The 24,173-nt window shown below is 43.4% G+C and overlaps 1 long non-coding RNA gene across 1 annotated transcript in view; it reads right to left on the bottom strand.

The window, feature by feature from the left end:
• Positions 1–695: 695 nt before the first annotated feature.
• LOC147727427 (uncharacterized) overlaps positions 696–24,173 on the bottom strand; it is a 113,157-nt gene continuing 89,679 nt past the window's right edge. The window contains exon 3 of the long non-coding RNA XR_015309477.1: positions 696–734. This is a non-coding gene — a long non-coding RNA (uncharacterized LOC147727427). The remainder of the gene's footprint in view (positions 735–24,173) is intronic.

The following is a 24,173-nucleotide window of genomic DNA, read 5'->3' as shown; positions in this document are numbered from 1 at the left end:
CCATCAAAACAGACCTTTTATGGCCCCCTATATCCTCATACATAACTCACAATGCCTCACACAGTGCTCCATCAGTCCAAACTCCTGACGAAGTTCAAAAACCTCCATGATATACTTGTTTTTTTCGTTTATTTAAACAAGTTCTCATTAATATTCCCTTAGATATTTGACCTTATTGTAACTTGATACTGATATTTCCTAACATTATCTTTTATGCATATAAAACTGTTGCATGTGTTATTGCTTTTACTTAAAAAATATTACAGAGTTAAGATTATAACAGTTTGTATATGTTTCCTTTCCCTTGCTCCCATCGCCCCATTGGTTTCTTCTTTGTCCTCCCTCTTCTTCCCTTTCTCTTTTTATATTTTCATATATATCTTATTATTGCATGTAACATTCTTTAATGTAACTAGGATTTCTTTATTATGTATTGTATTACATTGAACTTTACTAAATAAACTCAGATGCTTTGAAGATGTTCCACACAGACAGGTTGCATATCTGGATAATTTGCGTACCTCGTTCTGATTTTGTAAATGGCCAGCTAGTGAAGCCAAGCCACTTACGAGTCACTGCCTTTCAAAGCTTTATGAATTAGCATTTATTCAGAACCGTACCTACAAAATCCTAAATGTGATGAATAAACAAAGTTCTAAACATATAATGCAAACATGCAGCGAGTGGGTTCTTACATTGCTTGATGAACGAAATGTTCTGATGTTCCTCCCCAGCTGAAAGAGAAGAAAAACATGACGTTATTCAATTTCGTAAATTTTGTGTAAGGTATTTCCATAGAATTATCTAGTGTTAAAGGCAGCTAAGCACTCTGAAAGCTGTAGAAAGGTGCAGTCTTAAAACTATTTACCAAAGTGGTTGTCCAAATTACAATAGGGACCAAAATGGGATCCACATGGTGAAGAGATGGAGGACGTCCCACAGTATTAGTGATATGTCAATGAAATGCGGTTTGAAGGTTAATCTTTGGCGTTTTGCTGGAAAATGAGCCGCGGATGTGCTAGACAACTGCCCATGGTCAAGGTATTTCAGATTACTAATGCTGTAAAGGAGAATGCCTGTTTTGGAGAATTTGCGTTTGGCATATGTACAGTTGGCATAGATGTTTGCCTCTTGTGTAACATGTCTCATGTCATCTGGAGTTTTTCTCTGGAAGATATTTGCATAATTGGAAATGGATTGACTTCAAAGCGATTACGCAATATTATTCAATGAGACGGGGTCAATATCAGGCAGTTATTGACTGAAGAGGAGCCAGAGGACCAGGGGAAAAGTTAAGGTCCCTACTCCTATTAGGTCAGTGCAACTGGGGAGAGCCCTCCCCCTGGGTTAATGGTACTATTTTAAATCAGACCAATAGAATTTGGGGTGTAATTCACCCACTTGTTTGTTAGTTTTTTTTCATAAGGCTGCATCATTTTTTTCAATGAAATTCACTGGAGTGAATACTTGTTTTCGAGTTACAAAAGGGAACTTATAGAAAAGGTATTAACACAATTTCAATTGTTTGTTGGTGGCGCCACGCAAATTATAAGGTGGCTTCACTTTGCAGGGATTTGATGAACCATCCTTGAGAGAAAAGTTTCCACTCTTGAATGTCTCTAGTAAATTATGTTTAGTGGCACAGGAAGTAAAAAAAGTGGGCACATTTTCTGGAAATTAAGAAATATCTTCTGCATCCATGTTAGAAAGGCATATGATATGCTTGAGTAAAACACACACTGCCAAGAGCAGCAGCAGACTGTCAGCTGTCTTGTTGTTGGAATATGAGATATTGAATTTAAAACATTTCCTACAGAGCAGGTAGCAGTAGAGGAATAACATGAAGGATTCAATTGCAATACTTATTACTGAAGTAGACATGAAACCAGCTAAGAAAAAGTATAAATATTTGCAACATAACATACTTTTAAAAGGATAAAACAGTACGTTAATAAGGGTTCACCTACATTCAGTGTGTCTATGACTTAAAATCTCCTTCATTTTTATATAGTAACGTCATACTAGCGAAGTAAGGGTTTCTAGCCTTCCATGTTACTACAAGCAAATTGATTTTTAGATTGACAGGAAACTACATGAAGGCAGATCACATATCTAAAATGAAGGAACATTTAAAAATGTTGGCCTCATTGGAGTTTCGAATTGCCACACTTATGGCGGCCAAAAGCGGAACAAAAGGGGGTGGTAATGGACGGAGCATCTGAACCTATCAAACACTCACACCCAGTCAAAAGATCTGGGTTTAATCCATCACCATTCTTTAGCCCACTCTGCCACCCCAGTTCAGACATGGCTATATGCAAATCAGTCTGACCCTGTGCCTCATGGGAACAGTCCAGCCCGAACTGCCAAGCCATGCCTTCCCTGGACCGGAAACAAGCTTCCCTTCCGAGGACCGGTTTCTGGCATTCCAGCCGTCTTCAGCCCAGCTTGCTTGAATCCAGTGGCAAAATGAGCAAGGGACTCACGTCTGAGCATACCCTGCCATACTTATGGCGGCCAAAAGCGGAACAAAAGGGGGTGGTAATGGACGGACCATCTGAACCTATCAAACACTCACACCCAGTCAAAAGATCTGGGTTTAATCCATCACCGTTCTTTAGCCCACTCTGCCACCCCAGTTCAGACATGGCTATATGCAAATCAGTCTGACCCTGTGCCTATTGGGAACATTCCAGCCCGAACTGCCAAACCATGCCTTCCCTGGACCGGAAACAAGCTTCCGAGGACCGGTTTCTGGCATTCCAGCCATCTTCAGCCCGGCTTGCTTGAATCCAGTGGCAAAGTGAGCAAGGGACTCACGTCTGAGCATACCCTGCCACACTTATGGCGGCCAAAAGCGGAACAAAAGGGGGTGGTAATGGACGGAGCATCTGAACCTATCAAACACTCACACCCAGTCAAAGGATCTGGGTTTAATCCATCACCGTTCTTTAGCCCACTCTGCCACCCCAGTTCAGACATGGCTATATGCAAATCAGTCTGACCCTGTGCCTCATGGGAACAGTCCAGCCTGAACTGCCAAGCCATGCCTTCCCTGGACCGGAAACAAGCTTCCGAGGACCGGTTTCTGGCATTCCAGCCGTCTTCAGCCCGGCTTGCTTTAATCCAGTGGCAAAGTGAGCAAGGGACTCACGTCTGAGCATATCCTGCCACACTTATGGCGGCCTGAAGCGGAACAAAAGGGGGTGGTAATGGACGGAGCATCTGAACCTATCAAACACTCACAGCCAGTCAAAAGATCTGGGTTTAATCCATCACCGTTCTTTAGCCCACTCTGCCACCCCAGTTCAGACATGGCTATATGCAAATCAGTCTCACCCTGTGCCTCATGGGAACAGTCCAGCCTGAACTGCCAAGCCATGCCTTCCCTGGACCGGAAACAAGCTTCCGAGGACCGGTTTCTGGCATTCCAGCCGTCTTCAGCCCGGCTTCCTTGAATCCAGTGGCAAAGTGAGCAAGGGACTCACGTCTGAGCGTACCCTGCCACACTTATGGCGGCCAAACGCGGAACAAAAGGGGGTGGTAATGGATGGAGCATCTGAACCTATCAAACACTCACACCCAGTCAAAAGATCTGGGTTTAATCCATCACCGTTCTTTAGCCCACTCTGCCACCCCAGTTCAGACATGGCTATATGCAAATCAGTCTGACCCTGTGCCTCATGGGAACAGTCCAGCCCGAACTGCCAAGCCATGCCTTCCCAGGACCGGAAACAAGTTTCCGAGGACCAGTTTCTGGTATTCCAGCCGTCTTCAGCCCGGCTTGCTTGAATCCAGTGGCAAAGTGAGCAAGGGACTCCCGTCTGAGCATATCCTGCCACACTTATGGCGGCCAAAAGCGGAACAAAATGGGGTGGTAATGGACAGAGCATCTGAACCTATCAAACACTCACACCCAGTCAAAAGATCTGGGTTTAATCCATCACCATTCTTCAGCCCACTCTGCCACCCCAGTTCAGACATGGCTATATGCAAATCAGTCTGACCCTGTGCCTCATGGGAACAGTCCAGCCCGAACTGCCAAGCCATGCCTTCCCTGGACCGGAAACAAGCTTCCGAGGACCGGTTTCTGGCATTCCAGCCGTCTTCAGCCCGGCTTGCTTGAATCCAGTGGCAAAGTGAGCAAGGGACTCACGTCTGAGCATACCCTGACACACTTATGGCGGCCAAAACCGGAACAAAAGGGGTGGTAATGGACGGAGCATCTGAACCTATCAAACACTCACACCCAGTCAAAAGATCTGGGTTTAATCCATCACTGTTCTTTAGCCCACTCTGACACCCCAGTTCAGACATGGCTATATGCAAATCAGTCTGACCCTGTGCCTCATGGGAATAGTCCAGCCCGAACTGCCAAGCCATGCCTTCCAGTTATGAGTATGCCTACATTGTGTTACAGTCTGGAAGCAATACTCAATCCCGAACAGTAGAGTCATTCACAATCATGTGTCCCATGGCACTGGCAGAAAGCATGGATGGTTGGGACAGGAAAATGTAAACTTCCTAAAATTGACATTTTGCGAATTCTTACTTAAAATCTGATTTTAAGGGGATTTTAGATTGTAATTTATGTAAGTGGAAACAGCATATCTTTATCTGTTCCCAAGCCAAAGATAGAACTTAGTAAATGCAATAAGCTAACACATTGTTAGCCAATGGGAGAGATAGGCCTTACAACAGGGAAAATGACTTTAGGGGTTTTTAAGTGCCAGGACACATAAAACCTAAAACAATGCACTCTGTCCTGTGAGTGCAGAGCCTTCCTTAGGGGTGACTTTTAAGTATTAAAAAACAATGTTTAGGACTGGCAGAAAGGTTAATTTTGCCAAGTAAAAATGGCAGTTTAAAATTGCACTACAATCTGCAGAGGCAGAACGGAAACATGTTTTTAAAAGGCTTCATTAATAGCCTTTTAATCATGTCTTTTCAATATATATAAGTCACTCATAAGCAGGACCACTGGAATTATGTGATTCTGTGGCTGTGACTCTTTTTGCATAATTAAGGATTTGCCTCCTAATCTATGATTTGCCACAGAATTTGTAGATATTAACAACAACAAAAATGTGTTTCTAGCTCAAACTGATCAAAATTTAATAAAAACATGGTGATCTGTGTTAATGCGCATTGGAAGAACCTTCGCAAAAATTGGATCACTGACATAATATCGACTGCAAAAATATAGGCCTTTAAAATATCGACTCCAAAATATCGACTACCAAAATATCGAAGTTCTATCTACAAACAGGTAAGTACAAAAATATCGAATCAAAAATGTCGTTTAAAAATATGTACTTTGTAAAAATATCGAATTTATAAAAATTAATGTAAAATTAAAAAATATTAAAAATAAATAACTAAAATATACTTAAAAATATTAAATAATTAATTTAAGTTATAAAAAAAATACAATTTTATTTGTTAAAAGATATATATATATTTACATAATATTATTAATAAATATACAATATTATTACCGTAGCATAGCAAGAGTGTTAAAATTACTATTCCCACTCCAATGAGTGCAACAGTAGGGAAAGAGTTGGATAGCGTAGCGGTAAAAATTACTATTCCGACTCCAAAGAGTTTAACAGTAGGGAAAGCGTTGGATAGCGTAGGGGTAAAAATTACTATTCCCACTCCAAAGAGTGCAATAGTAGGGAAAGCGTAGGGGTAAAAATTACTATTCCCACTCCAGTGAGTGCAACAGTAGGGAAAGTGTTGGATAGTGTAGGGGTAAAAATTACTATTCCCACTCCAGTGAGTGCAACAGTAGGGAAAGCGTTGGATAGCGTACGGGTAGAAATTACTATTCCCACTCCAGTGAGTGCAACAGTAGGGAAAGCGTTGGATAGCGTAGGGGTAAAAATTACTAATCCCACTCCAAAGAGTGCAACAGTAGGGAAAGCGTTGGATAGCGTAGGGGTAAAAATTACTATTCCCACTCCAGTGAGTGCAACAGTAGGGAAAGCGCTGGATAGCGTAGGGGTAAAAATTACAATTCCCACTCCAGTGGGTGCAACAGTAGGGAAAGCGTTGGATAGCGTAGGTGTAAAAATGACTATTCCCACTCCAAAGAGTGCAACAGTAGGAAAAGCGTTGGATAGTGCAGGGGTTAAAATTACTATTCCCACTCCAAAGAGTACAACAGTAGGGAAAGCGTTGGATAGCATACGGGTAAAAATTACTATTCTCACTCCAGTGTGTGCAACAGTAGGGAAAGTAAATACTTCATATATTATTTGAAAAAATATAAATATCTATAAAAAATGTATTAAAAGTAATTACCAATTTAATATAATATAATAATTAATCAATTAAAATTACAAATTAAAATTAATTATTACAATTAGTTACCTAATAATACAAATTAATTAAAAATTAAAAATTAATTAATTAACAATTTAAAATTAATTAACAATTAATTCAAATTAAATACAATTAAATAAATGTATTTATTTAATTAATTATAAATCCATTACTTCCCACCCTATTCCCCTATAAACCCACAACCCGCTACAGAAAATAAATTAGTAAAATTGACATAATTAGCAATTAATCAATTAAATAAAATTAATTGGCAATTAAAATGTAATTAATTACCCATAAAAAATTAATTAACAATTAATTCTAAATAAATACCAATAAATAATTTTACATATTTAATTAATTATAAATAAATTACTTCCCACCCAATTCCCCTATAAACCCACAACCCGCTACAGAAAATAAATTAGGAAAATTTACATAATTAGCAATTAATCAATTAATTAAAATTAATTGCCAATTAAAATGTATTTAATTATCAAATATAAATTAATTAACTATTAAGTAAAAATCAATACCAATAAATACATATACATATTTAACTAATTATAATTAAATAACTTCCCATCCTATTCCCCTGTAAACCCACAACCCGCTGCAGAATTAAATTACGCAAAAATTAAAAAAACTAAATTCATTAATTAAAATAAATTATAACATAAATACACACTTTTCACACATATAATAACATAAAAAACACTATAAAAAATTCGATATTATTAAAAATGCGATAATTTTAATAACCTATATTATATACTTCGATATTTTAACTTTCTATATTTTTAACATTTGATATTACATTAATTACCTTAAAAACGATATTTTTGATGTCTATATTCTGTCAATTCGATATTTTGTCCATTCTATATTTTAAACTCGATATTATGTCCATTCGATATTTTTTACTCGATATTTTGACTGTTTACCGCAAAAATTAACTGGACATCTTTCAGTTGTTTTTGGATGTAAAACTGGTACTAATAAGGTAAAATATTTGCCCAGATAGCATTAGTATGTGTACAAATGGCAAAATAATGAAGTATTTCAATTAAATATTGTGCTGGATTATGCCTCATAATTTGCCTTTACTTGTCACATAATTTGTTCAACCATGCTGCATAATTTGTTGCTCCCCTGCTGCATAATTCCATTGGCCTGTCCGTAAGTAAGGTCCTAAACAGCCCCATTTGCCCATGGCGTAGATATTCCTTTTACAGCAAGAAGAATGACAATTATTCCAGGATTGATTACCTATTTTTAGATGAGGGGGGAGCTGGCACAATCATAGATTTAGAGAATCTTCCTAATTCACATCTCTAACCATGCAGCACTATTATTAAAACTCCAAATGCCAGCTAGTCAGACCCTGAGAAGGTGGACTGTAAACAGAAGACTGACCCTCCAGTTGGGAATTATGAATTAAATAGAGGAAGGTTCAGTTGTAACAGTTGAAAAAAATGAAATATTGATTTGGCACCCACATATGTAGTCTGGGATGCTTTTAAGGCCTGGCTAAGAGGGGCCTCAAATAATTATTTGGCCGCCTGGCTAAGGGAGAGAAAAGAGGCAGATGTCACAGTTGGAAGAGGAGATAGCCTTGGTGGAAAATAATTTGAAGACATCTCAGGCACAGGGGCAAAGCAGGAGAAGTTTAGAATGTGCGCTGGAGGACCTGCAGTTTAAGTTTAAACTTAATTTGGAGGAGAAAGAACAACAGTGGTGGGATGCAAGTAGACTGAAAGAATACGAGTAGGGTGAAAGCTGTGGGAAGCTGCTGGCATGGAAGGCTAAGATGGATAGAACTCAGAATATTATCAGAAAGATTAGGGATGAAGAGAGGGATGAGGTGCAAGAGGACACAGAAGGGTTAAAACGGGTATTTTAAAAGTTTTTCCAAGACTTATGTATAGAACCGCTTGAGGTGGATGAGGAGGAGTTGAATAACTCCCTTTCAGGGAAAGCTATTTCTGGAACTTATATCTGAGCAGCAGCAGTATCTGAGCACTGAAATCACAGCGAGTTAAATTTTGATGGCAGTTAAAAGACTTAAAAGAGGGAAAAAAGCAAGCAGGCCCAAATGGGATGCCAAGTGTATTTTATATCTTGTTGCCAGAAGTAGTAATCCCTATTTGGCTTGAATTAGTTAATGCAGTACTTTTGAAGGGTTCCCATTTCCCAAAGTCCTGGGATGAGCCAGTTATTTCACTGAATTTAAAACCGGGTAAGAACCCTATGCAGTGTCAACCATATTGGCCGATGTGGCTGTTGAACTGGGAATATAAGGTTTTCAGGAGTATTCTAGCAACTCATTTAGGTAAGGCAGTATGAATTTCAATAAATGATAACCAGAGGGGCTTCCTACCCGAGAGGCCAATGAGAGAACTTACATATTCCCTAGTGGGCTCAATAGATCTTGTCACAGCTAGTGGAAGACCCACTGGCAGTAGTAACTCTGGATGTGGGTAAAGCCTTTGACTGCGCCAATTGGAAGCATTTGGTGGGTAGGCTAAATAGGTTTGGTATTGGGAAAGAGTTTTGGCATGTACTAACCAGGATTTATAGTACACTATGAGTTCAGGTAATAGTTAATGGCAGTCACACTTCTCCAGTAAATATAAACAGAGGGACTAGGCAGGGATGTCCCCTGTCTCTCATCCTTTTTGATCTGTAATTCTCGTAAATCTTGTGGACACTGATACCGGCAGCAGGCAGCAGGCAGCTTGGGGGACTACGAATGGGGAGAGCCACGCTCCCTAGCCAGCGGAGAGAAGCCCTACCACCACGCCCCCAGCCTGAGGGGGATAATTACCTCTCGCGTTTCCCGCTCCGCGGGAAATGCTCGTAAATCTTGTGGACACTGATACCGGCAGCAAGCAGCTCGGGGGACTACAAACGGGGAGAGCCACGCTCCCCAGCCAGCGGAGAGACGCCCTACCACCATGCCCCCAGCCTGAGGGGGATAATTACCTCTTGCGTTTCCCGCTCCGCGCGAAATGCTCGTAAATCTTGTGGACACTGATACCGGCAGCAGGCAGCTCGGGGGACTACGAACGGGGAGAGCCGCGCTCCCCAGCCAGCAGAGAGAGGCCCTACCACCACGCCCCCTGTCCAATTGGATTTAACTAGCCTCCCACTTCAGTCCCGCGGACGCACGATGGCGGGTGCCGGGCGAAGCCCAGGCCATGGCCAGCCCGTCTGAGCCTGTCTGAGCACAAATGAGGAGGGGACGGGACCCTCCTTTTTGATCTTTCCCATAAATCTGCACAGCAAGGTCAGTGTGTTGCTTTGTAGCATAAAGTTTTGTTTTGTATCGCACTGTTACCACATAAATCTGCCTGAGCAACAGAGCCTTGAGATATTGTATACCAAACAAACGCGGTCATGGCCTCTAATGGTGTGGGGAAGGGGAGAAAGTCTACCACTGGAAGTGTTGTAGGGACAATTGACCAGTTCCTAACTAGGGCAACGTCCATGCTACAACGGGAAATCGAACTAACAGAGAGAAGGTTATCCATTGACCAAATCTTTGATAAAAGGTCTTCACTTGGCCAATTAGCAAAGGCCCAATCCTCGACACCTGAATCTTCACTTATGACGCCATTGCCTGTAATACAAACTGTGGACGATATTCCACCTGTTAGACAGGTGGGAGAGAGCAATAAATTGACAGAAGTAGCAGTCATGTTGCACAGCCCTCCAGCTAATATTGCACTAATAGTATCTGACCCAGCAACACCCCCTCAAAGCCCAGGAACCACTAGATCGGGACAGTCAATACGGTTGGCCTTGGACACTATCTCAGTGCCTGATCAAGCAGCTAAAAGAAAGCGTGGGGGAACTGCACTAGCGAATAAGAAATCAAAAAAGCAAAAACGGGTCAATATGGAAAATTAATCTCCATGTGCTATACTTGATGGGCCGCAGTCTGGAGTGGACAAGCCGCCACCCATAGAAGTTAATGAAGACATGTCACCGCCAGAGACAGGAGGGGAGTTCTGGGCTAAAATGGAAAGGATATTTATAGAGTCCTGCCTCCTGATCCATGAAAGACTGAACTCTAGTGAGAAAAGACTGTCTTGTCTTGAATCACTGTGTCTACCAAAACAGGGTGGGAAGGGTAGAGGGGGTGCGGAACCCGCCAGTAATGGGACAGGACCAACTGGCCACAACCAGGCAGGCACACAGAGTATAATTCCGGTGGTCACAAATACAGAAAGGGCTACATCTGTCCAGACTGGCACAACAGGTCCTTACCCAATTATTCAGCCAGTTTTAGTCTCACCTAGCGCCCCGGCTAATACTAAGAACGGGGGGGTAGGGGAGACACGGGGGCCAGTAGCTCTGGACAAGACCAAATACAGACATCAAACATGGGTCAAAGGACGAGATCGCTGGGTCCTAGCAGGCCCCGGTTGTCTCGCCTACCCTTGCCCCCGGAGTCAATACCCTATGTGGTGGTTCTTGCTGGGGTTCCTTCCCTGAGCCCGGGAAAGGTCGAGGATTATAGAGACCATAAAAATAAATGCATCCACTGGTTGAACTACAACAGATCCCTTCTAAACGGGGGGGCCAGCGAAATCCTATTCGCTAGACGAGATGATTGAATGGGGCCCAGAGGAAAAAACATAGAAGGGGACTGTATTGTGATCAACTTTAGGAATAGCTGGACAGTCAAGTATCTTTGTAACTCGGAGTCAGGTAGCCCAGATACGCTAATAAAATCCCTGCCACTAACCTATTTCTACCCGGGTGTTCGTAGTAACGCTCACCTAGCATATAAGTGGGAGGGGATAAACTGGAAGGGCGACGAAACCAGGGAGGCAACCCCATTCTTGGATATGTCAACTGGAATGGGTCTTTAAATAGCCCCATGTCGCTTGACATGTTCCATCACCACAATAGGTACAGCAACCTGGAATCTGTAGATTGACTGTTGAAAACTAAGAAGTCCCCATCTTCTGCTGTAGAAAGTAAGAACTTGCTGGAAGTTAAGGCTGATTTCAGGGAGATGAAGCGCCTCATTATTCTGGAAGGATCCTTGGGCGAGGAAGCTATACTAGGGGATAAAAAAGGTCAAAACAGGGGGGAACCAAGTAGCTGGATAGGAGGTAATACGGATAATGGAGGTGCTGGGGTAGGATCGTCAGGGAGCCGGGGGGACAGCTGTGCTAGTGAGAGGAAGGGAACTACACCGACGGGTGACTGTGTGCATAGACTAACTAATTGTGGCTGAAGTACAAGCTCGACACACAGAGAGATAAATGGGGGTATCGATATACTCTCATGGAATGTGGCAGGATTGAAAAATAAATTAACAACCGATGACTGGGGCTTGTTCATGGATAAACACAACATCTGCCTTATGCAGGAGACGTGGGCCCTGGACAACTACCAGCGGTGTGGGTTTGCCACATTTAATATCCCTGCAATAAAAGGAGGTAGAGGAAGACCGTCAGGAGGGTTAAGCACCTGGGTAGCTACTCACCTGGTTGCCACAGCTAAGCAGTTGACAGTTAACTCTCCAGACATCCAATGTGTGTTGTTAACCCTCCCTGGGAACAAGCATTTAGCCATAATTAACATCTACTCTAGGCCAAACCAAAGCGGGCAAAAGTCCATGGTTATCGAACAACTGAGGGAATTCGCACAGACTCTGGACCCCTAGGTTGGTATAATCATTGGGGGGGATTTCAACTGCCAGTTTAAACCCCTCAGCAATATAGGCCTGGACGACCCTGATGAGGAGAACCAGTATTGGAACATCCCGGAAACCTCAATCCTGCCAGTTAAAGCTTGGACCCCGCTGGTTCTACAATTTACCTCCCTTACACTGTCTCTATCCGTAAGGCCCTGTAATGGCTGACTAAAATCGGACAGACCTGGCAACTCGATGTTTAATAGAGTAGGGCCATCATCGATCATTGACTACATCCTGATCGAATCTAGATCATGGGACAAGGTCCAGGATTTTAAGATCCACCAATGGACGGACAGTGACCACAATGCCCTGGTTATGTCCTTAAAGCCAGGGAGTTGGGGACTGACCAATAATCTGATTGAGCCGAATCTTGTCCAACAGCCCCTCCTCCTCCACAATAACAGACAGAGAATAAAATGGCCCCACATAATGGGCTCTCCGAACAGGCAGTCGCAAATATATCTTCAGGTTCTGCCACATCTTAGTGACATGGCAGAGGTAGGGTCATTGGGTCCTGTAGTCGGGAGGGATAACAGGCCTGTTGAAATTCATAATCAGCTAGCCTCAATAATGTTAGAGGTTTTCTTCCCACTCCAGACCTATAGGGAAAATTTTGCCAAGACCCACCCATGGTACAATGCTGATTGCCGCAAATTGAAAAGGGATTTGATTAAACCAATCAAAGCCAAAGAGAAACCCCGGATTAAGTTACTACAGGTGCAGTATAAGCAAGCTATAGAGATGGAAAGAAAGTACTGGGAGGCAGAAAAGTGGGATGAGCTGAGGTCGGCCTTACAGTGCAGAGATCTCAAATCATTCTGGGCAATTTTCAGTAATGAGGGCAGGGGTGGGAAGAACGCAGTAAGCCCCAATATAGCTCCAGCAGTATGGGAAGAACACGTGCTCGACCATGCAATGGCGATTCCGAGTTGGTGTCTCTGAGCCTCCTCCACGAGCACCGACTGGGGGGGGGGCCAGGAGATATTGATACTGGAAGTGGAATCCTCCATCGCGAAGTTACCACCTAACAAAGCCCCGGAGCTTGACAAAATCCCCGGGGACTTGTTTCGGTCGGAACTGAAAATATGGGCTCCTTATCTCTGCGTCTTGTTCAACACAATCCTAATAGGGATAGACCCACCAGAGACGTGGCGGGTGGGGGGCAGATATGGGAAGAGGACAGCAAGATTTTGAGTATATTACAACCAGGCTTTAGAATAGGCATATCTACCATTGACCAGATCTTCCGACTACAGGTCCTCTACTGGAAATCAGTGAGTGTGGAGGGTGGCAGCCTGTAACTAATTTTTGCGGACCTGCGGGCTGCATTTGGCCTGGTCCCTAGGGACAAACTGTGGAGAGTTCTCCATGATCTTGGTATGCCACCCTACCTCCTGGGAGTGTTTATCAGGCTTCATTCAGGAAACTTTGCACAGGTTAGATGTGGAAAAGCGGGAGAATTGTCAGCACGATTTCCAGTGCAAAGGGGGGTGCGCCAGGGATGTGTGCTGGCTCCCACCCTCTTCTGCCTTTACATTAATGGGCTTATTAAACACCTTTCAGGCATCAAGGACACAGACGCCCAGAGACTTGCCACAGGTAGAGTGCCTGCATTAATGTTTGCGGACGACACTCTATTGTTGTCCCGAACAGCCAGAGGTATTCAACGCATCCTTGATGGGTTTGTAGATTTTTGTGCGTTAAGTGGTTTGGAGATCAACCTAGCCAAAACAAAATTCATGATTCTCAACCCGCCGAGGCAGACGCGGCCAAACCCGGCCCTGAATGGCACACCCCTCGAGAGAGTAAAGACCTTTGAATATCTAGGTATTACCCTCGAGGAATACCTGGGGTGGGATGTACAGTGGGCCAAGTCCGCCCTGAAATTGTCACAGACTGCGGGTGGGATATCTTTTAAGCCTGCTGCCCCCATTTTAGAAATATACAAGGTACAAGCAAGAGCAGCTTCATTATATGGGGCAGAACTTTGGGGACACTATAGGCCAAAATGTTTGGCAAGGGTCGAACACTCATTCATGAGAAATTTGTTTGCCTTACCTGCCAGTACCCCCCTGGTCCCACTAAGGTTTGACCTAGGGCTACTTCCTGTGGAAGAGGAGGTGGCCCTTAGGCCACTCACTTACTGGAGAAGACTTTGATCTGTCCTAGAGCTTGCCTCATATCGTGCAGAGTTCCAGGAGGTGTGGATTGCATCTAAATCAAAGAAAATCCCATGGTTATCCAATATCAAGGACCTTTGTGCAAGGATCGGTGTCCTTGAGTTATGGGAATCTCCGGGGTCAGTCTGCCTGGCTTTTGCCAGGGCTGACCTGGTAAAAAGGTACAGGTCCCACAATCTGATGATCCTTCATGCCAGCATGACAGCTGGCAGACTGACAACTCAATTCCTCGATATAAAAGCAGAGTACAAGAAGGAGGAATTCCTTGACATGATTCACCCTGCCCAAGCGAGAAAGCTGTATATCCAACTAAGAATGGGCAGTTTGCCATTAAGGTCATTGACCAGTAAATGGGATGCGAAAAAAAGCACTGAGTGCCTGGCGTGTGGATACCCGCTGGAAAATGAAAGTCATGTATTCTTTTTCTGCCCGGCATTTGGGCTGTCACGTAACCGATGGGTAAAACCTATTTGCAGGAATCTGTGATTTCGCAATTGTGAAAATGCACTTAGAGTACTAAAGCATGATACCCACCCCCCCTGTTGTATTTGCTGTTTCCCGTTTTTTACATGGTATGTGGATTAAACGCAGAACCTTTATAATGACTTGAATTTAGACTAAAGGATTCCACAGACGTTATGAATCGCTTTGATAGCTATTTGGATGGTTTAATTCTATTTTTAATCCTGATTCTTCTTGTTGTAAATAGTTGTATATATATGAGATGTATTTTTTAGCCTTAAATTATGTATCACTTAAAATTGGATTTTAATGTTTTATTGTCTGTTTTAACATGCACTTTTATGGCCCACCATGGTCGAAATAAAGTTATCAATGATGATGATCTGTAAATTGAATCTTTGGTGCAGAGCTTGTGGTAAAATAGTGAAATAATGCCATTTATGACTAGGTTACCCTTAGAGAAAAAGAGTTTGTTAATGTGAAGAAAGAATTAAAAAGTGGGAGGAAATATATCCTTCACCTAGTTTTGTATAGTTTTTTTATTGAGGAACATGTAATCTTTGGCTCACTGATTGGTGAGTCAAAAATTTGACTTTGCTTATTAATGTTCTCTTCGTGGAGAGAAAAATCTGTAAGTTGCTAAGGAAATATGCACGTTTCTATATTGGCCAACAATTGTACTTCTATAGAATTGATCATGTATGGCATGCATATACAAAATAATATTTGTGTATTGCCCTCCCAATAATGGGGTAGATTAAATATACAAGATGGGTCCTAAAAGGAGAACAAGAGATTCTTAGTTCCCATTTGAGCACACTTTGCGGGTCCGACACACATTCAATCTTTGAAGTAAATTAATAGTTTGTTTGGTATAGGCATAGGTTTAAAAGTAACCTATTAGGTATGGTAGGGGTCACAAAGGTATATAGTTCCAAGTGGGAATCATACATTCAAAGGAGCTATTACTAATACATGCATAATGTGTTAGACAAAAGTAATTAGTGTCATCTTTATGTGTGGCCTGGGCTTGCATATGTCAATACGTCTTATATTAGCAGAGGTTGATTCGTGGTTTAGCAATTTGTCCCAAGTAGGATGAGTCATAGACCGAATACTTGTGACTTCTCACTATAACTATTGCAATGTCACACATTCTAAATAACGCATGTGGCATTCAATCACGTCTTTATTAAGATGTACAATGCATTTTCATTCACTGACACTGAGTTATCAACACTTTGTATGACGGATGGTAAGAAGCAACCTTAGTCGTCCCCAATTGAGACCTAGTTTTAATACCAACATTAATTGTGGTATAATCGCTTCCGCCTCATAATTTATGATGCCATGTTCGGCAGAAAGTTTGAATTTTCTTGTCTTAACCATATGGTGCCTGCTACCAGTGTCCCAGGTCACATGGCCATGCTGTTAGAATTTACTTATTCCTCCCAGACAGTCAGACAACGGGGCTTAGGTGTGCGAAGGATGGGCCATCCTTAAAGGATGAGTGAGGACTGAGCTGTTCCTTGCCCCACTTGCACTTCGTTAGGGGCTACCTACAGATCACACAAATGAATCTAACACCAGTCTTTTGTCACCCTAGACTTCTTGGAGCATTGGTCTTGGAAGGAAGGAACTTTCCAGAACCAGATGTTGGGGTAGCCTAGAAGTTTCTGCCACTTCAAAGGCTAGCACCAGGTGTAAATATTGGACCCTCATACTAACTTGTCAGAACACTGCTGGACATATCAGAAGGATTGCCTTGGACCCCAATGGACTGCCCTGCTGCTTAAGGCTACCGAAATTGGTGATTCAGAAAAGGGGGTGGTGATGAACAGAGTGTCTGAATTAAACAGACCACTCTTACCCAGTCCAAAGATCAGGGCTTGATCCATCACCGTTATTTATCTCACTGCATCATCCCAGCTCAGAACCTGGCTATATGCAAATCAGTCTGTCCCTGGCCCAGTGCATCATGGGAACAGGGCAGACTAAACTACGAAGCCAATTCTTCACCAGAAAGGAGACAAGCTACCGGGGACCGGTTTCAGGCATTTCAGACGTCTTCGGCCCGGCTTGCTTGAATCCTGATGGTGCAGTGAGAAAGGGACTCATGTCTGAGTATACCCTGCCACACCTAAAGTGGCCAAAATCGATTCAGAAAAGGGGGTGGTGATGAACAGAGTGTCTGAATTAAGCAGACCACTCTTACCCAGTCCAAAGATCCGGGCTTGATCCATCACCGTTATTTATCTCACTGCACCATCCCAGCTCAGAACCTGGCTATATGCAAATCAGTCTGTCCCTGGCCCAGTGCATCATGGGAACAGGGCAGACTAAACTACCAAGCCAATTCTTCACCAGAAAGGAGACAAGCTACCGGGGACCGGTTTCTGGCATTTCATCCGTCTTCGGCCCGGCTTGCTTGAATCCTGATGGTGCAGTGAGAAAGGGACTCATGTCTGAGTATACCCTGCCACACCTATAGTGGCCAAAAACGATTCAGAAAAGGGGGTGGTGATGAACAGAGTGTCTGAATTAAGCAGACCACTCTTACCCAGTCCAAAGATCAGGGCTTGATCCATCACCGTTATTTATCTCACTGCACCATCCCAGCTCAGAACCTGGCTATATGCAAATCAGTCTGTCCCTGGCCCAGTGCATCATGGGAACAGGGCAGACTAAACTACCAAGCCAATTCTTCACCAGAAAGGAGACAAGCTACCGGGGACCGGTTGCTGGCATTTCAGCCGTCTTCGGCCCGGCTTGCTTGAATCCTGATGGTGCAGTGAGAAAGGGACTCATGTCTGAGTATACCCTGCCACACCTATAGTGGCCAAAAACGATTCAGAAAAGGGGGTGGTGATGAACAGAGTGTCTGAATTAAGCAGACCACTCTTACCCAGTCCAAAGATCAGGGCTTGATCCATCACCATTATTTATCTCACTGCACCATCCCAGCTCAGAACCTGGCTATATGCAAATCAGTCTGTCCCTGGCCCAGTGCATCATGGGAACAGGGCAGACTAAACTACCAAGCCAATTCTTCACCAGAAAGGAGACAAGCTACCGGGGACCGGTTTCTGGCATTTAAGCCGTCTTCGGCCCGGCTTGCTTGAATCCTGATGGTGCAGTGAGAAAGGGACTCATGTCTGAGTATACCCTGCCACACCTATAGTGGCCAAAAACGATTCAGAAAAGGGGGTGGTGATGAACAGAGTGTCTGAATTAAGCAGACCACTCTTACCCAGTCCAAAGATCAGGGCTTGATCCATCACCATTATTTATCTCACTGCACCATCCCAGCTCAGAACCTGGCTATATGCAAATCAGTCTGTCCCTGGCCCAGTGCATCATGGGAACAGGGCAGACTAAACTACCAAGCCAATTCTTCACCAGAAAGGAGACAAGCTACCGGGGACCGGTTTCTGGCATTTCAGCCGTCTTCGGCCCGGCTCGCTTGAATCCTGATGGTGCAGTGAGAAAGGGACTCATGTCTGAGTATACCCTGCCACACCTATAGTGGCCAAAAACGAATCAGAAAAGGGGGTGGTGATGAACAGAGTGTCTGAATTAAGCAGACCACTCTTACCCAGTCCAAAGATCAGGGCTTGATCCATCACCGTTATTTATCTCACTGCACCATCCCAGCTCAGAACCTGGCTATATGCAAATCAGTCTGTCCCTGGCCCAGTGCATCATGGGAGAAGGGCAGACTAAACTACCAAGCCAATTCTTCACCAGAAAAAAGACAAGCTACCGGGGACCGGTTTCTGGCATTTCAGCCGTCTTCAGCCCGGCTTGCTTGAATCCTGATGGTGCAGTGAGAGAGGGACTCATGTCTGAGTATACCCTGCCACACCTATAGTGGCCAAAAACGATTCAGAAAAGGGGGTGGTGATGAACAGAGTGTCTGAATTAAGCAGACCACTCTTACCCAGTCCAAATATCAGGGCTTGATCCATCACCGTTATTTATCTCACTGCACCATCCCAGCTCAGAACCTCGCTATATGCAAATCAGTCTGTCCCTGGCCCAGTGCATCATGGGAACAGGGCAGACTAAACTACCAAGCCAATTCTTCACCAGAAAGGAGACAAGCTACCGGGGACCGGTTTCTGGCATTTCAGCCGTCTTCGGCCGGGCTTGCTTGAATCCTGATGGTGCAGTGAGAAAGAGACTCATGTCTGAGTATACCCTGCCACACCTATAGTGGCAAAAAACGATTCGGAAAAGTGGGTGGTGATGAACAGAGTGTCTGAATTAAGCAGACCACTCTTACCCAGTCCAAAGATCAGGGCTTGATCCATCACCATTATTTATCTCACTGCACCATCCCAGCTCAGAACCTGGCTATATGCAAATCAGTCTGTCCCTGGCCCAGTGCATCATGGGAGAAGGGGAGACTAAACTACCAAGCCAATTCTTCACCAGAATGGAGACAAGCTACCGGGGACCGGTTTCTGGCATTTCAGCCGTCTTCGGCCCGGCTTGCTTGAATCCTGATGGTGCAGTGAGAAAGGGACTCATGTCTGAGTATACCCTGCCACACCTATAGTGGCCAAAAACGATTCAGAAAAGGGGGTGGTGATGAACAGAGTGTCTGAATTAAGCAGACCACTCTTACCCAGTCCAAAGATCAGGGCTTGATCCATCACCGTTATTTATCTCACTGCACCATCCCAGCTCAGAACCTGGCTATATGCAAATCAGTCTGTCCCTGGCCCAGTGCATCATGGGAACAGGGCAGACTAAACTACCAAGCCAATTCTTCACCAGAAAGAAGACAAGCTACCGGGGACCGGTTTCTGGCATTTCAGCCGTCTTCGGCCCGGCTTGCTTGAATCCTGATGGTGCAGTGAGAGAGGGACTCATGTCTGAGTATACCCTGCCACACCTATAGTGGCCAAAAACGATACAGAAAAGGGGGTGGTGATGAACAGAGTGTCTGAATTAAGCAGACCACTCTTACCCAGTCCAAAGATCAGGGCTTGATCCATCACCGTTATTTATCTCACAGCACATCCCAGCTCAGAACCTGGCTATATGCAAATCAGTCTGTCCCTGGCCCAGTGCATCATGGGAACAGGGCAGACTAAACTACCAAGCAAATTCTTCACCAGAAAGGAGACAAGCTACCGGGGACTGGTTTCTGGCATTTCAGCCGTCTTCGGCCCGGCTTGCTTGAATCCTGATGGTGCAGTGAGAAAGGGACTCATGTCTGAGTATACCCTGCAACACCTATAGTGGCCAAAAATGATTCAGAAAAGGGGGTGGTGATGAACAGAGTGTCTGAATTAAGCAGACCACTCTTACCCAGTCCAAAGATCAGGGCTTGATCCATCACCGTTATTAATCTCACTGCACCATCCCAGCTCAGAACCTGGCTATATGCAAATCAGTCTGTCCCTGGCCCAGTGCATCATGGGAACAGGGCAGACTAAACTACCAAGCCAATTCTTCACCAGAAAGGAGACAAGCTACCGGGGACCGGTTACTGGCATTTCAGCCATCTTCGGCCCGGCTTGCTTGAATCCTGATGGTGCAGTGAGAAAGAGACTCATGTCTGAGTATACCCTGCCACACCTATAGTGGCCAAAAACGATTCAGAAAAGTGGGTGGTGATGAACAGAGTGTCTGAATTAAGCAGACCACTCTTACCCAGTCCAAAGATCAGGGCTTGATCCATCACCGTTATTTATCTCACTGCACCATCCCAGCTCAGAACCTGGCTATATGCAAATCCGTCTGTCCCTGGCCCAGAGCATCATGGGAACAGGGCAGACTAAACTACCATGCAAATTCTTCACCAGAAAGGAGACAAGCTACCGGGGACCGGCTTCCGGCATTTCAGCCGTCTTCGGCCCGGCTTGCTTGAATCCTGATGGTGCAGTGAGAAAGGGACTCATGTCTGAGTATACCCTGCCACACCTATAGTGGCCAAAAACGATTCAGAAAAGGGGGTGGTGATGAACAGAGTGTCTGAATTAAGCAGACCACTCTTACCCAGTCCAAAGATCAGGGCTTGATCCATCACCGTTATTTATCTCACTGCACCATCCCAGCTCAGAACCTGGCTATATGCAAATCAGTCTGTCCCTGGCCCAGTGCATCATGGGAACAGGGCAGACTAAACTACCAAGCCAATTCTTCACCAGAAAGGAGACAAGCTACCGGGGACCGGTTTCTGGCATTTCAGCCGTCTTCGGCCCGGCTTGCTTGAATCCTGATGGTGCAGTGAGAAAGGGACTCATGTCTGAGTATACCCTGCCACACCTATAGTGGCCAAAAATGATTCAGAAAAGGGGGTGGTGATGAACAGAGTGTCTGAATTAAGCAGACCACTCTTACCCAGTCCAAAGATCAGGGCTTGATCCATCACCGTTATTTATCTCACTGCACCATCCCAGCTCAGAACCTGGCTATATGCAAATCAGTCTGTCCCTGGCCCAGTGCATCATGGGAACATGAGGTTTACTCTCAGCTTAATAATGTTAAGTACTACGAGAAGTTACATGTCAATCCTATGCAGACTCTTACCAAAATTATTAATGATCAACTTAAGATTTGGTATGATTTGACACTGCTGGACTATGAGGAGTATCTTTATTTACAGGTTGTGGCACCCAAAGCACTATGTATGTACACTTTACCAAAAATTCATAAGTCTAGGACACACCCACCAGGAAGACCTATTATTTCAGGGATTGGAGGACCAACAGAGCGCCTCTCACAATATGTCGATACTTTTTTACAGACATATGTCAGAAATCTTCCTTCTTTTATTGAAGATACTAAGCATGTTTTGAACTTAATGTGTGATCTGACATGGGATGAGAGGATGATACTAGTGACGTTAGATGTCGTATCACTTTATACGAATATAGACCATGAGTTAGGAATCCATGCACTGGATTTCTTTCTTAGCAACAGAGCAGCTGAGTTTTATGATCATAATCAGATGATTCTTACAATGACGAAAATGGTTCTGGATAATAATGTATTTCTCTTTGATGGTACATGGTTTAGACAACGCCTTGGGACTGCGATGGGTTCCAGATTTGCTCCGTCCTTCGCAAACCTCTTTATGGGGTGGTTCAAGGCGGAGAGGATCTGGGGCCCATCAGGTACTAAATGGATACAACACATCCATTATTGGGGGCGTTATATTGATGATTGCCTGCTTATCTGGACTGGTACAATTGATGAACTTAACGTTTTTTTTGATTACTTGAACGATAACAGGCTCAACTTGGAATTTATCACCCACTATGACACTCAAAGCATCATGTTCTTCGACATTGAACTCTATATTGAGGATGGGAAACTGTGTACACGTATGTATCGAAAACCTACTAGTTGTAATTCAGCGTTACATGCTAAAAGTTGCCATCCTTCGAGTCAAATTAAAGCCATTCCCTATGATGAAATGGTGAGGGCAAGACGTAACTGCTCTAGAGACAGTGAATTTGAGTCTAACCTCACAGATCTATCTAAGAGGTTTATTAAACGTGGTTATCAGAGGAAAACTGTTGAGGATGCGGCATTAAGGGCAAGAAAACTCAAGAGGGTTAATACTCTTAGTAAAAGAACAAGTGAGAATAATACTAAAGATATGAAAATTAGATTAATTACAAACTTCAGTACTGATAGTGCAAAACTGTACAGCATTATGAATAGACATTGGCACCTATTGAGCATGGATGAAGATATTTTGCATTTTGTTGGGGGTAGACCAGAACTGACTTTTAGAAAAGGACGCACACTGTCGAATTGTATTAGTCCTAGTTACCCTGTGAACAAAATTGAACCTGATTGGCTAACTGCAACCTCTAAAGGTTTTTACAAATGTGGCAGGTGTAGTCCTTGCAGATGGGCTAAACCTAAAGTTAAGACTTTCAATTACAATGATACTGGGGAATTTTGTATAAATTTCTTCATTAACTGTGATACTACTTTTGTAGTTTACGTTACAGCCTGCTCCTGTGGGCAGATCTATGTTGGGAGCACTATCAGGAAACTGAGAGAAAGGATGGTAGAGCATTTTAGAGCTCTCAAGACAGGGGACACCCGCTACCCTATTGCCTCTCATATGGTTAGAAATTACCAGGAGAAAGAAAAACATTTGTTTACATATCATGGAATTGATCATGTGAAACGTGACCCAAGAGGTGGAAATAGACAACTAGGACTCCGACGAAGAGAAGTGATGTGGTTAATGAAACTGAAAGCAGTGGAACTAGGGATGAACATTGACCACGAATTTGAATATTATTTAGGTAATGAAAGATGAAGAATATGGTTATCTTGTCCTTATTCCTGTTATCTTTGAAATGTGATTCATTTGATCTGTGGGTGAACTACACTAATCTACTTATGTTTACTCTATGGTATGCTTAATCTTTTTTACTCCCTAATTACTATCTCCTCATGCTAATCTTTCCTGACCTTGGTTTTAAGTGCGTAACATTTACCCAGTAATGAGCCATTCCTATAAGGGTAATATGACTCACACCATTCGGTCTGACAGTAGCGTTCATTTGTGGACCGTGATTATATGTTGCGATTATACTAAATACAGAAGGGAATAGTAGCTTTGATATAGTGGAGATTGCTTAGTACACATATGGATACGTATTTACCTTAGTATCATTCATGCATACATGGAGTACGAACTGTTCAGCGCTATTAGCTGTTATTGCTACTTTCATTTGCAGTGTGGAGAGTGTGTACTTACTAGGTTAGTTGGTGTGTTGAGACACGATATTGAAGGTTCACATTATCATATTATATTATGCTCATTTTACCTTTAGCCATTACAAGATGGCGCCCGCTTATTTCGCGGAAATTCTGAATGACGTTCACTTTGGATAAGAGGTGATTTGCTACTCGTAATTATAACTTACAGATTTACTTAATTTTATACAACAGTGAATACATACGTGCAATTATCCTAATGCGGCCATTGTACTATAGAATGTATTTAAAGTTTCAAGTTTACGCTGTAACATGATTCTAGACGATAACACCGTTCCAAGATGGCACATGTTCTTAGTTACTATTTAAAGCCATTACAAGATGGCGCCCACGTAGCACGCGGAAATACGGAACGTCGGATACTCTCGGAGACTTCTAATACGAGGTGAATGGTTACGTACTATTATAAGCTTATGGGCTTATTTTCACTAAATCACTGCATTTGGCAATCTCAGTTAGACGTATAGAGCTTATGATTTATATTTTTGGCAGGTACCTTTTCAGTGGATGATTACTTATATCATGGGACAAAGATTATTGGATTTATAAAATCGGCATACAGATAGGTAAGGGGACGACTTAAATTGTTTTTTCAAATATGCTTTGTTGTAATCACCAGTGAATGGTGAAGTTACTTTCTGTTACGTTTTACTTGCAGTTGTTGCCTGAATTCTGTGAGGTTTGAGGTTACTACCCTTTCCTCACACATGTGACGATGATAATAA

Source organism: Lissotriton vulgaris, chromosome 3_1 (assembly GCF_964263255.1).
Source record: "Lissotriton vulgaris chromosome 3_1, aLisVul1.2, whole genome shotgun sequence".
Lineage (NCBI taxonomy): Eukaryota > Metazoa > Chordata > Amphibia > Caudata > Salamandridae > Lissotriton > Lissotriton vulgaris.
The sequence above is the reverse complement of the archived record's forward strand: the minus strand, read 5'-3'. Positions and strand labels throughout refer to the sequence as shown.